The sequence below is a fragment of the Leiobunum rupestre genome, chromosome 8 (genome assembly GCF_980474605.1).
Source record: "Leiobunum rupestre chromosome 8, qqLeiRupe1.1.hap1, whole genome shotgun sequence".
NCBI classification, from domain to species: Eukaryota; Metazoa; Arthropoda; class Arachnida; order Opiliones; family Sclerosomatidae; genus Leiobunum; species Leiobunum rupestre.
In genome coordinates this window covers 10,972,366-10,985,823 of record NC_143391.1, presented here as the reverse complement: position 1 = coordinate 10,985,823, position 13,458 = coordinate 10,972,366, and positions in this window count along the sequence as shown.

Here is a 13,458-nt window from a genome sequence, read left to right as displayed (position 1 = left end):
TTAAAAAGTAATTTATGTTTAAATTTTTTATTTTTCCGATATGAGGAAAAAAGGTTCCGAAAATTTTTCCGCATTTTATTTTTCCGGAAAATTAACACACTACTCGAAAACGTAAAAATTAAGTTAAATGTATGGAAAAGGTATATTTTACAATAGCTTTTACGGAGCTTTGATCATAACTGATGGAAATGTACCATATGTGTTTTTAATTTAAGCGTAGTATAATTCGGTATTTTAACACCATCGCCGTCTTCCTATAAAGAATGTATCGAAATGAATCGAAATGAATACTGGATCATATCGAGAGTGACAAGATGGAAGACATCAACCATTCCAGAGCGAAAATCATCAGGCTCTTCTACTTTCTCCTCGATGAATTCTTACGAAAAAATCAATCGGAAAAAGCACTATCACAATCATGATGAGTTTGAAGTGGGGTAGTTCGGCTGCCCGGATGAAAGTTGTGATCACAAAGGATCCACCATACCTAGTTCATCGCTCTCCTAATGCTTGTACGGTAGTATGCAACAACGTAGCCTGCGGCCGTTGTCTTCCATGTCAATGTGTTGACGTCCTACTCCAAGTAATCTATACGATTGGCACTTTGAAAACACGCAGAATTCCTCGCGCTATTCTAAAATATAGCAGTGTTTAGCTCTTGCCTCGCGATCACAAGATTTTTGTTCCACGTGAAACAAGGTCTCATTGAAATTTTTTTATGGAAATGTTACACAGAGGCTGATTCTATAGTAGCGTTACCATTAGCTTCATCAAAAAAAAAGTATACCAATAAACTGCATAAACTGATTTCAATGAGGAACAAGCAAAAATGATTTTAAATGATGAACGTTTTAGATTTTATACCAAATGAAAACTGGCCTTTGTGCAAATCATTCAATAGGAAAATACACTCTAAGAAATTGGGGTGTTGTTTCAAACCGTTTTAACACTATTTGTAGACTTTTTCATGAGTCTAAATTTGACACTGTTAGGGATGTTTTATCACCCACTTTTTGGTGCTATCAAACCCCGTATTAACACCGGCACAATTTTTTTCTTTAAAATACGGTGTAAAAATTGAGATTTAAAACTCCTTTTCCATACTATTTAAACACTTTTTAAACATTCTTTGTTTGTGACCAAAATATTTACAATAACCGTGTAATAACACACCTTTAAAGAGTCCTTTTGTAACTTGGAAGCGTTAAATCACACCCGTGAAGGAGTTCAGAGCCCTTTTCATGAGTAAAATCACACCCGTGAAGGAGTTCAAAGCCCTTTTAAAGAGTTATATAAAACCTTTAAATATTAAAATTACACTTTTAAAGGTGTAAATGCGCACTTTAAAAAGTGAGAGTGCACCCGGTAAGAGTTTAATATCACCTTAAGGTGTGAATAACCCATTTTAAAGAATAAAATCACAATTTTAAAGATGTAAATGCGCACTTTAAAAGATAAAAATTGCACCTGATGAGGGTTGAATCACACTCTTCTAGAGATGTAAATAGGTTCTTTTAAAAGTGTGATTTTACTCTTTATAAGAACCTATTTACACTTCTAGAAGTGTGATTGAACTCTCATCAGGTGCAATTTTTTTCTTTTAAAGTGCACATTTACACCTTTAAAAGTGTGATTTTAATTTTTATAAGAACCTATTTACACCTCTAGATGTGTGATTAAACTCTCATCAGGTGCAATTTTTATCTTTTAAAGTGCACATTTACACCTTTAAAAGTGCGATTTTACTCTTTAAAAGAACCTATTTACACCTCTAGAAGTGTGATTGAACTCTCATCAGGTGCAATTTTTATCTTTTAAAGTGCGCATTTACACCTTTAAAAGTGTGATTTTACTCTTTAAAAGAACCTATTTACACCTCTAGAAGTGTGATTGAACTCTCATCAGGTGCAATTTTTATCTTTTTAAGTGCGCAATTACACCTTTAAAAGTGTGATTTTACTCTTTATAAGAACATATTTACACTTCTAGAAGTGTGATTAAACTCTCATCAGGTGCAATTTTTATCTTTTAAAGTGCGCATTTACACCTTTAAAAGTGTGATTTTACTCTTTAAAAGAACCTATTTACACCTCTAGAAGTGTGATTGAACTCTCATCAGGTGCAATTTTTATCTTTTTAAGTGCGCAATTACACCTTTAAAAGTGTGATTTTACTCTTTATAAGTGTAAACTCACACTTTTAAAGGTGTAAATGCACTTTTGAAAGGTACATTGCACCTATAAGAGCTCAATAACAATTTTAATGGTGTTACTATGTCATTTTTGAAGTGTTAAAAAAAACCTTTTATTAGTTAAAAAAACTATTGAAACAAGTGTTGAAGTTTACAGCACGGCAAACCGGGCGCAGCCGTAAAATGATAGAGACAATTTACTAATAGACGTTTAAAAAAAAAAACGCAACAATGAACCGGCTACACCTGAGACGTAATTTTAACGGCGACAAAAAGCAATAATGTCGGGGTGTTTTATACCGAAAACCAAGCGCGACAAAAAATATTCTTATCTGCTAAAAAACAAAATGACGGAGAGATAATTTATGTTTAAAAAACCTTTCTGATAGCTTTAAAACAAAAAATACCTTCATCGCATTTTTCTTAAGTGATCACCCTCGATGAAGACATTACTTAAGGTGTAATGACTGATCGTCTCAGACCAGCTCTGTTATATAGAATTCACGGATGTTGATACGCTTCGACCGATGGTGAAATTCGGGGTTATGGATAATTTCATTGGCCAAGGCGTTGTAGATTTAACTATTAAAAAGGGCGTATTAATACTTTTAAAGGGGGGATTTCACTCTAACAAAAGGGCGTATTAACAATTTTCAAGGTGTTATTTAACTCTAACAAACGGGCATATTAAGACCTTTAAAGGTGTTATTTAACTCTTAAAAAGGGCGTATTAACACTTTAAAAGTGTGATTTAACTCTTAAAAATGGGCGTATTAACACTTTTAAAGGTGTGATTTAAATTTAACAAAAGGGCTTGGTAACACTTATAAAGGTGTGATTTAACTCTTAATAAAGGGCGTATAAACACTTTTAAAGGTGTGATTTAACTCTAACAAAAGGGCTTATTAACACTTATAAAGGTGTGATTTAACTCTTAACAAAGGGCGTATAAACACTTTTAAAGGTGTGATTTAACTCTCAATAAAGGGCGTATAAACACTTTTAAAGGTATGATTTAACTCTTAAAAGGATCGTATTAACACTTTTAAAGGTGTGATTGAACTCTTACAAAAGGGCTTATTAACACTTTGAAAGGTGTGATTTAACTCTTAATAAAGGGCGTATAAACACTTTTAAAGGTGTGATTTAAAACTTAAAAAGGGGCGTATTAACACTTTTAAAGGTGTGATTGAACTCTTACAAAAGGGCTTATTAACACTTATAAAGGTGTGATTTAACTCTTAATAAAGGGCGTATAAACACTTTTAAAGGTGTGCTTTAACTCTTAAAAAGGGGCGTATTAACACTTTTAAAGGTGCGATTTAACTCTTAAAAAGTACGTATTAACACTTTGAAAAGTGCTATTTAACTCTAACAAAAGGGCTTAGTAACACTTATAAAGGTGTGATTTAACTCTTAATAAAGGGCGTATAAACACTTTGAAAGGTGTGATTGAACTCTTACAAAAGGGCTTATTAACACTTTGAAAGGTGTGATTTAACTCTTAATAAAGGGCGTATAAACACTTTTAAAGGTGTGATTTAACTCTTAAAAAGGGGCGTATTAACACTTTAAAGGTGTGATTTAACTCTTAAAAAGGACGTATTAACACTTTGAAAAGTGCTATTTAACTCTAACAAAAGGGCTTAGTAACACTTATAAACGTGTGATTTAACTCTTAATAAAGGGCGTATTAACACTTTTAAAGGTGTGATTTAACGCTTAAAAGACGCATCATAACTGATTAAAAGTGCGTTTACATGTTATTGGATATATTGTTTCACAAACTGTGGACAGTGCTTAAAACGGGTTTAATTGTTTGGTTAAGGTGTTGAATCTGGGTTTGACTCATCAAATTGAGTGTTAATGGTGTTAGAACGGTGTGAAACGAATCCCAATTTCTTGGAATATTTATCTTATTTAAACATTTGTATAGTGTCAAGTCACACTATTTTTACACCTTTAAAAAGAAACTCCTTTTTGGAAGTGTTAAAACGGTGTTAACGAGGTGTAACACTTTCTGAACACCATTTAAACACCCCTATTTCTTTGAGTATATTGCCAAATACCGAATTATGCTATGCTTAAAATTAAGACCGACGTCGAAAATACTCGTCAAACAGCAAGGTCGGCCAATAAGGGTTGAAATGTCTTAGCGGTAAACTGGTCCGAACGACGTCGGGCTGGTTTTCCATATGTTATCATACCTGACTGAGAAATGACCACTTATAGTCGTAAATTTAAATTAAGGTTTGGGTTCGTGTGATAGGTAAAAAAGGACTTTGTAAACGAATCGAGGTAACCAGCGTAAAAAAAGTAAACTTAAACGGTATTTAAAGTCCCTGCTGCTTGGTTTTGCGCTGGTTGCAGCCTACTTCCATGGGCTAGTAGGCCACACTTTGAAGCTCTCTGGCACTCTTTTTCATAACCTTTTGAAACACCCTGTATAAACAATCCCATACATTATCACCTGAGTCTAATTACAAGAAATATAAAGACTTTTCTAATAGAGGGAATAATACAAAAATCGTATTCTTTGGCTTTTAATAATCCAATTAAACGGAGAAAAGTTGAAGCATAGGGAAGTCACGAGTAAATTTGTTCTTATATAATAATAATTCATTGACTGGTAAAGAAGGTTTTAAACACCTATTGTGCGAGAATCAAGACGAACGACATAAAACACAGTTATGTGAACTTAAGAACCGAAAGGTCAGAATCCCGACACTAAATAGTGTTTAAAACGTGCATTACATTTTCCGCCTCTAAAATCTGAAGGTCTTTTGGAGCCATTTTTCGGTTGTGGACCCGAATACGGAATACGACTATTCGAACACTATCTAACCATAAAACGACTCCCTTGTGCTACAGTGGGTAATAGTTACGAAACTGGACCCTAGATGGCGCTGCGCTTGTAAAAGGCGCATTTTTCAAAAATAAACCTTTTTAAAGTCGGTAAATGGACCGTAATTTGAACTCGAATTTGGGTCGGCATACCGACTCTAAAAAGTCCTAAATACGTTGCTAACGATTTTAGGACATTTTAAGTCGGCTTTTGGTCTTGAACGTAAAACCGACTTTTCGACTACAGCCCGACTCTAAAATAATACTGCTAGAAATACAATTACGATTTCGGTTGCCATGGTTACGCGGGACCTGTTCTGAGAAGACTGTACGAAATTCATCTTTATAATTAGGCGGTCGCGCCATCTATATTTTGTAAAGTTATTTAGCTAAAAATAAATAATTATTAACTAACTCACCGTAACTTGTGTTAAAAAGGATCGTGTTGACAGAATAAAATTAGTTTTAAACAACTTCAAAGATTTGTTTGTTACGAGAAATCATACATTTTAATTTCGCGTCAGATTCGCGCAAAAATTCAATTGCCATATAGTGGCCACCACCAGAGACAGATGCCGCCACGGTAGAACGATAAAGTTGATAAAGTTTTCTTATTGAAAGAAATTGGTCCCGCGCCAGCCAGATTTAGTTGTACCTCTATTTATTCCCAACTCAATGAAAACGACTCGCTGTGCTATGACATTCTTGTATAAACTGGTATTTTCCATAACCTAATATTTTAGTGGAAACCAATTTTATTTTTAGGTTTTTAAGCATGCTCTTCAAAATTATCTTTGAAAACTTTCATAGATCTACCGATGAACAATTAAAATTTTCAAAATCTTGAAAAGTTTTTAAATAATTTAGTAATTTTCAAATTAAAGCGTAACCTACTTGATACACAATTTAGGATTAAATAACTTTTAAAAATAGCCATTTTATTCCCCTGTAGTGGTTTTATATTACCGCGGAAAAGGCTAAGTGAAAACTGTAATCTAATGGTCAGTTTTTGGAAATGTGGAACATACATTTTGCGCCGTGGCTCATAAAACGACGAGCGAAGTCCGATGAGGTTTCAAAACGATCCTTTCATCACTTACTCAAGTTATTTGCATCTTGTTAACGTATTTAAACTATAAATATTGACTTTAACGTGGTTAACTTTCATTAAATAACACACATTCTGTAATAATAGTATTTATAACCAAAATTAGACCAAATAAAAGTTCATCCTTGCTTTTATTACACTTGAATTTTGAGCAAATAAACTATCAGTAGGAAAAAACTAGAAAATGCGAACTACACTTTCCTCCCAAGTGTGAAAATAGTTATTGTAATTTTGTGACGAACGATTTCAATGTAAATTGTCTGTCTATGATTAAATGCATTTTTGAGTTATTTTTCAATTTCAAAATTAAATTAAGATATTTCAGCAACCAAGACATTTTAGAGCCTATTCTCTCCGCACGGCCATCTATTGCAAGTATTACCCTGAAAGTTTCCTTGTAACTATTTTTTACTTATTTAACTAAATCATTTTAGTGCTGAAATTAGTCAATTTAAATACACGCTAAAAACGGAAAATATACAGAAACTATACATGTAACGAAATAAACCGTTATAGTTCATAGATGTCACTAGTGAAACCAGAAGCAGAGGCTAAAGAGTCAATATATCGAGCGAAAATATACGAGCGCGCGAGGTTTAAATACTCCATTTGCCAGAATCGATCCAAAAGAGCGAAATCAGTTAAACGTTATCTTAATTAAAAGAGAACACAAAGTTTGACTTCCAAAATAAATAGTTTAATTCACCTATGGAGCATACACCAGATTAAATACCAAATAAATAAAACCGTGAGTATTTATTTGGTTGGCGTACAGATGGAGTTAGTGGAGTGCTACGTTTATAAAGGCATCGTTCGATCTTTACAGATTATTTACAAATCGAATTATTTTTCAACATGTTGAAGAATTCTTATCCGAGAACATAGTTTCAATCCTAACTGCGTAATCCATTACATTTTCAAGTACATTAATTTTAAAATTAACAAATGTAAAATGTTAATACCGGTACTAATCGATTTATTCTAACCCAACAAGGGAGGGGTGTACATTTTACCGATGCGACGAGTTGTTTCTTTGCTTCTGATTCACGAAAGATGGCTCTCTGATCTATACCTTATAAGAGGTTTTCAAAAAATAGGCTTCACATTTTCTATTAAAACAAAAAAAATTGTATTAAAATCTTTTAAATAGAAATGTGTAACCACCTTTAATTTTCTTAAATCCCAATTTTTTGAAATCTGAAACCTTGCTGTTGCTTAGGGAATGGGGTCCGAATTCGAAATAACCTAGTGATCAGGATTGTCGCAATAAAATGAAAGAAATTAAATGAAGAAATTTACCATGCACGACCCTTTATAATAACGTAGGCAACGATAAGAGATCGAAGTATTTCGTAAAAATCTTTGCCCCCTTAAGGAGAAAAATATTAAAAAACAATTTTGGGAGCTGAAATTAAATAAACCATATTACGATATTCATATACGATATAAAAGATACGAGCTCGTTTTAAATGGATACCGTAAAACAAAAGGTAAATCCTCCGGAGGAAAGTCCATTTTCATTTTGAAACGTTTGCCGCTTTTCCAGTCGTAAACAAAAGAGAAGGCGGCCAGGCAACAAAGATTTATTCGAATGACCAGCATTTTCCGGGCATTGGAATTCTTCTCCCCGCGGTAATCATTTATCGCGCAAAAGTCATCCGAATTTCCTCAATTTTAGCTCATTTTTTAGCCCGGCATTACTGTAAAGTCGTTAGAGGCGACCCTTTTATCTTATAAGTCCCAGAAATTTTAAAAGGACTATCAATCCCCAGACGGGGCCTATACTGAGCTTGTTCAGAACTTCCGCGCCAACACAAACTCTGCTCTTCATTTCACGGATATCTGTACTACGGGGAACGCGGGGGGAGGGGGTAGACCAGCCTTAAATTTCGCGGAAGATAAAAGAATTACTTAATAACGGAAAATGAAGTCTGCCCTTGTAAATAGACGCTCAGTCGACACATTATGAAGTTCGGAGGTAATTCAATCCTTCCGATACTATGAAATATTTATTTTTAGTCAGAGGCGGATAAACCCCTTTTTCTGCCCTAAGCACTTTGAACATTTTGATGCCCCTATGGAATAATGAAAACAATAGTAAACAGTAAAATTATATTTTAATTTTTTAAATGACTTTAGAAAACCGTATTCCCGGAACAACTAGTTCAACTAAATCCAAATCCTGCATTTGATGTACCCCGCACCTGTTTCATTATTAAAAAAAATTTAATCCATTACTTTAGTATTGTCTAAACAAAAAAACATATACATGATTTTTGCTATAGCCTCAACCACGGCTGTGCCCCAACTATGATGAAGTTGATAAAATTACTAAATTAGTCCCTCACTGTCCTTGTATTGAATTTTTGTCAGTCACTTACGAAAGTTGAGATTTAAATCATGAAATATTTAAACGAAGGAAAGAAAAAGTACTTACAAGTATCCTTTAGTCAAAAATAACGACTAAAAGAATCAGGGTAATACCAAAAGCCATCTGAACAAAGGGAATGGATCCTGACTCAGCTGAAACCGCTATGGAGACTATGGTGGAAATCGTTAGCCCTGGCCACCCAGCGAAAACGAGCGACGGGATATGAAGGTAGAAAACACAGTGATTACTCCCCACTGCTCGAACTTCAACCTCGAAGACAGTGTTGCCAATGTTTGAGAATATAAATTATCTCTATTTTCTTAAATTTTGATTATGTAACTTTGGGAATTGTTTTTAATAGAAACTTTTTTGTTGCCCCCAATTCTCTTGTTGCCCTAAGCAATTGTTTCGGCCGTATTCTGCGTGACCCCGCAAGTAAGAAGGGAAACGCCTACTTGCTTCAGCCCTACCATTCGACGAGAGCTCACCGATTTCCCTCTTCTTTCCCCTCTTGCTTGGCCAATTGAAGGGCTGCTTTAGTGTGACGTATTACTTGTTTTGAATTCCCAACTTCCGGTTAAAATTTTCCGACATTTTTAATATCATTTGTAAAGTGAATTTTGCCGAAACTGCAATGGGAGTTATTGCTGCTGTCGTGAGAATTGAAGCGATAGGCTTAGCGGAAGAAGTAGAAATTTTTAACGAAGGTAGCAGAGAATTGAGAATGTTTAGCTAAGCGCATCATTGGAGAAGCAGGTATTTAATATGTACGTTACAATCATTGAACATAAGGTTTTAATTGGCGTTATTTTTTACACCTTAGGCTCTTTTCAACGTGTTTTGTCTAGTAACCACGAAACTGGGCGACGTTCAGTAACGCTCATCATCACATGCGACTTTCCGGTACAAAATTATACAATTGGAGAGCCAATGGTACAATACTCTTTGTATATTATGATTACCTTATTAATTTGGAAATACAAATATTTTTATTTGCAGATGCATACTACCGAATGAACTCTGCGCACATCAATAATACACATTCGCATGTATATTTGGGTGATATCTTTGGACGTTGGCTTAGTGTCCTAACCCACAAGGGCCGGGGCTTAAAAATACGTCAATACGAATGATATGTACTGTAATGTTTTTTTATTTACTGTTAGGGCTGATGTGTCGATGGAATATAATTTTATCCTGCTGTCTCTTGCATAATTTTTCGAGCTTTGAAAAATTCCCCAAGTCCTGTTACAATTGGCAAGAATATTTTTCAACCAATAGCACTAAACTCAGTTAATTCCTTAGCAATATACTTAAAGGTAATATTTATTTTATCACAATTGCTTTTTACTTAAAAAATTTCCCTTCTCCAGAAGCTTCATTAATCTTCCGAACGTCTCACTATCTCTGGATGCAGTCAGAAGGCTGAATGTAACAATTAACTATTATCTCCTCGCATCATTACCACTCTTTATATATTGCAGGTTTTTCACAGAAAGCCCCTATTCAGATTTAAATACTACAAGGTACTCCTGCGTACGACACTTATGCAATAATATGTACAAGTGTTTTCTTTTAAGTGGTTCATTTTTAAGTATGTCTGCCACCAGTATGTTATTTCTTGCATCAGTTTTTAGGTTGTTCCATTATTTTAAAATCAGATGAGGAAATTTTGGGGGCTAGAAAAGCAGATTAACCACGAGTGCAACTGTTTCCCATCGATTATTCTGCTTATAGTTATGAGCACTGATTTTTTGGCGCTGAAGCTCTTCACATTTGGGTTCCTTAAGATGGGGAATAGAGGCTTCCACTTCCTCCGCAGTATATGAAGGGTCTTCATTACCCATTTTTAAACAATTGCTTAGTGCTTACGAAAATATTTCACAAAACCGAATTGAGTCAAATATTTATTTCACAAATTTCTACACATATTCCAAACAATACTAAAAAACTTTATTTATTTTGGTGATTGGGAAAAAAACCTGTAGGGATGGCGAATAGGTGAGCAGTTATTTCCATAAGTGGATTTAAGAGCCATCCCTATTTGAATACAAATAATTACAGCAACATAAAAGGTGTAATGATCAACACCGCCTACATTTCGCTGTTGGAACAGAGCTCCAGCCGCTTACTAGCTACTGATAATACAATTGCTAGTTCGCTACTCCCTCAGGTTCCTATTTCGACATGGCTTATAGGTGCATAATTTTTTATGGCCTACAGGTTCATAATTCTTGCTAGAATTTAATTACATAAAGTAAACGAACTAAAGAATATTCGTCACTTGTTGGTAACTTCACGAAGCTCTTCATTCGTTTTTCCCGCGCAACTGAGTGGTCAAAGTTGGCTGTACTTTTATGTAAATTTTATTCAATAAATTTTACACTAAAGCTGAATATGTAATAAAAATATTGTAAAAAATAATTATATATTGTTTTAATTTCAAACAAGATTCAGATTACTATGGAAAGCTATTTTTAATTATTAATATTATCCTAAAAGATATTGTTCTAAAGTTAATGAAATTTAAAGTAGATGGCATTGTTTTAGGGCTATTACTTTTGGGTTTGTAAGAAGATGGCATTACAAAATTTTTGAATAAAAAATGAAAAATAGATGGCATTGCAAATTATCTTCCCTAAAATAACACTAGATGACACTGTCCGCTTAATTTTGGTGTAGGGGGCGTTTTAACGTTATTTCCGGAACATGGGTCATCAAGAGTCACGTCACACTAGTGACGTGACTGCAGCCCTTCAATTGGCCAAGCAAGAGGGGAAGAAGAGGGAAATCAGTGAGCTCTCGTCGAATGGTAGCGCCGAAGTAAGTAGGCGGTTCCCTTCTTACTTGCGGGGTCATGCAGAATACGGCCGTTTATCTCGTTTAATGGTTAATCCAGCCTTGTTTTTAGTACAATCCTTAATAATAATATATAATTTTTTTTAAACTTTATATTAAAAAACTATTTATTATTTTTTACCTTTATGGAACCTGTACCGTTTAATACGATAACGTTAAATTCGGAAATATATTAAGGATGTTTGACCACAAATCCAATACATGTCGTAAAACAATTAACATATTTTTATATTTATTTTATAATGGTAGATTGTGTTACAGAATAGGATCCCTGAACAAAATTTTAAATTATATTAAAATTGAAATCCTTGAGGTTCTTAGACATCTTGGAAAATGCCGGACAAAATTAGTCATAACTTTTGGTTCAACATAACGGAATAACGTTTAATATAGTTGTTAGTCCAAATGACATGTATGAGTAAGTGAAAGCTCTATCAGATCATAATACTCTCTTCAATAAATGCCGTTCTGTTTTCCTGTCCTCCCCTACGCGCATGCGTGGATTACTGAATAAAAAAGTCACGTGTTTATGTTAGAATTATTTTATAGGCTAAAGTTGATAGCGCGCGCGCATTTTTTTCGTTCAGGAGACGCGTGCGAAATTGAACGAAGCCTAATATATGGAAATATTAAGCAGCGCGCTCTTTAAAATACATGTATAAAGTTTTTACAAGAAAGTCCTGGCTACCACTACTTCTAGGCTAATCGCTGAACAGGTTTTATTTAAGCGTCCATTGGAAACACATAGGAGTATCAATTTTTATTAAATCTATGAAGTCGTTGCTTACGTTATTATAAAGGGACGTGCACGCCTCCCGCGACAAGGGTCGTACATTTTAAGACTTGTTTCTTTGGACTTCGGATTCACGAAAGATGGCTCTCTGATCTGGAACGAAGAAGGGATTTTCAAAACGTTTGGCTTAACAAAACAATTTATATTACAACCCATTAAATTGATGAAGATAAAAATTTAAATTACATTCCAAAATTGAAATAATGCAACAGTTTGTACTTCGCAACGACATTTTTGTCGTGTTCCCTGACAATGAAAATTGAAACCTTGCTGATACGAGAGAGCCTAGTTGACAGAACTTCGAACTAAAAAGCCAAAAATGAATTAAAGAAATTGTCCGTGCACGGGCCATTATAATGACATAGGCAATGATGAAGCTATAGACTCGACGCGTAGTCGACATTAAGCCCCGTCTCGAATAGAAGTTTACTTACCATCTATGCTCTTTTAAAACCATTTAAATACGTTATTTTACGCGTAACTAGATCAGTTTTGTGAAGAAAATAAAGATCTTCATTGCCAGAACAAATTGGAGTTTCTCAAATTAATTTGTTAGTAAGTCTATTTTCTGAACGAGTCTCCTAAATTTTCTTCCAGAGGCGCCAGACAATAAATTATAAAAAACGTACTACTTCTTACATTCGACGTAGTTTTAACCCTGCCCGTTTGTCCAGCAGCTTTCGGAGCACGGTTCTAAGACTATACATAAAACACAAAGATCAATAGCGTTGCGTAGCACCATCTTTCGTTGGAAGAGCTTAACTAGTCTCCTCATTATTTTAGTTTAACATATACCCAAGAGTGTCAGTTAGAAAAAAAATTACGACGTTTATGACACAGGCTGTCAATGTTTGGGATAGTACAAAAAACTATTAGAATATTAACCTCATATCCTGATTAAATTTAAATTTGTGGAAAACGTTTTGTATATGAGAATGTAGTATTAAATGTAGTACAACTAAACGTGGTTTTGCAATATTAAGATTTTTATCACTTTGAAATAATACCGGGCTCTAGATCATTAGTAAAAAGGTCCAATTTAAAATGTCAACTCACTGTTAAAATCCTTGCTTTCTCTGTAGTAGAACTCCTACCATTGTAAATCTTTAGTTTCAATTTTTCAGAAAATACAGGTAGAAAGTACTATACTTGAGAACGAAAAGTAAAGTTATTAAATAAATAATATTTTTCGAGATTATTTCACTCTAACACGTATGTCTTCACAAAATTAAAACGATTCAAATACTGTCTCGTGAATTTTCATTTGGAAGAATTTCTGGAGGTACCAAATT